Below are 2,017 nucleotides of genomic sequence, written 5' to 3'. Positions count from 1 at the left end.
GGTCACTGTTGGAGAGAGCTGGCAGCTCCCAGTCCTAAACAGCAGCTTCGGGGGAGAAAATCCAGCAACAGAATCCAGTGCCATAAGCCTGCAGAGCATATTAAAAATGACTGCCAGCTTGGAGATGTTGAACCAGGGCCATAACCAGTGTGGGGAGAATGGGGTGGGTGGGTGCATAGGCACGTGGTAGAAAAATGGGGCAGAAAAATGACATGGGGAAAAAAATGGTAGGAGGTACAAATATGCTTGCTCATACCAGGTGCTAAAATGCCTAGTTACAGCTCTGTGTTGAACTGTACCTTCATTGCCCTATAAAGAGACAGTGGATGAGTGCAGTAAGATTTAAAATACTAATAAATTGTACTAGTGTGGCTGGGTGAGAAAATGTGGCAGTAGCCATTTTGGAAAGGTCAAACAAAGGGGAAGTATGATAGCAGCCATCTTGGGAGAGGTGCAACAAGCAAAGAGGAAAGGCAAAAAGATCTAGATGGCTGGGAAGGGTAAGAAATCCTCCAATACAAAGATGTTTCCCCCTCAGAAGAAAAGCACAGCCAAAAAACAGAATAATGCTTCCTCCAGCAAAGAAACTATGGAAGGAGGTGGAGAAGCACCAGTTTCTACAGCTGACCTGTAGGGCCTGTTGTTAGAAATCAAAAAGATGAATAAAGTGACAAGGGAAGAATTTTAGGCTTACATTAAAGATAGAAAAATGAAAATAATTAGATTAAAGGGAAGATATCAGATGTGGATTCAGGCTTCAACAAGCAATTGGATAGCATTACTAATCTAGATGAAAGAATCCAAATAATTGGAAAAAAATATAAAAAGAAATAGAATTAAAGCTGGAGGACAGGGAGCACAGGAATAACATAAGAATTAAAGGTATTCCAGAGGAGGCTTAAGGGAGAAATGTGCTGGACACAGTCAATATTTTTCATGTCATATTAAAACTGGGCAATAACAATCATGTTCATATTGAAAGGGCTGCACATCCCTTTCCTCCAGGTCCCCAGCGGGCTCTAGACTAATAGATGTGATTGTCTATTTACAGTGCTATCAAAATAAGGATAAAATAGGGAAGGCAATGAGGTAGAGAGCTGAACCATTGATCTGGCAACCTCAACCCTTAGACAGTGAAGAGAACTATACCAGGTTACCACAATTCGTAGAAATAAGATACAAATGTGGGTTCCCATTTAGACTGTCCTTTAAAGCAGTAGTTTTCAACCTGTGGTCTGTGGGCCCCTTGTCAGCAGACTACATCTAAGGGGTCCACAAAAGATTGTTGTTACCAAAGAAGAGTGGTTTTCAACCTGTGGTCCGTTGACTCCTGAGGGGTCCCGCAGACTATGTCTAAGATTTCCAAAGGGGACCGCACCGCCATTTTCAACATAAATGAAAAAAGGTTGAAAACAACTGCTTTAACTGGAAGGACAGATAGATATCTATCTTACATCCAAAAGGACGGAAATGGGTACTTGTGGACATGAGAACAGGCAAAACAGGTCAAGAACAATCTGAATGGGATCAAAGGCATTGGTCCTATAGGTCACCAACAAATCAGTGAGATTAAAGAGAGCCAGAACAGCACAAAAAGATGCAACATCAAGACAACAGAACAAATATGAGAGCAGAAGAAACAGTCCAGGTCCAGAAGAACAAGACATTACAATAAATAATGGATAGTAAATCCATGTGGTTATAATGATAAAAGGATATAGTTATATGGAAGCTGCGCTGTATACCATACAGGATATTTTACTCTATGTGGATACAGTATACTTAGGCTTGGAAGAATTGAATTTTTTTTTTGGTATAAATTTGACAGATACTATCAATGTTTATTTTTAAGCATTGTTTTCAATTTTTATCTATTTAAATTTTCAGTTGCACAAAATTATGGGTTATAAGCATTTTTTTCAATATTTAACAATCAAAATGGTTAGAATTTCAGGAAATTATGAGGGAAGGTCAGTCAGTAATTATTTAATAACAGTAGGCATTGAAATTCTAGAAG

Source organism: Chrysemys picta, chromosome 1 (genome assembly GCF_011386835.1).
Source record: "Chrysemys picta bellii isolate R12L10 chromosome 1, ASM1138683v2, whole genome shotgun sequence".
In the NCBI taxonomy this organism is placed as follows: domain Eukaryota; kingdom Metazoa; phylum Chordata; order Testudines; family Emydidae; genus Chrysemys; species Chrysemys picta.
Note: the sequence above shows the minus strand (reverse complement) of the source record.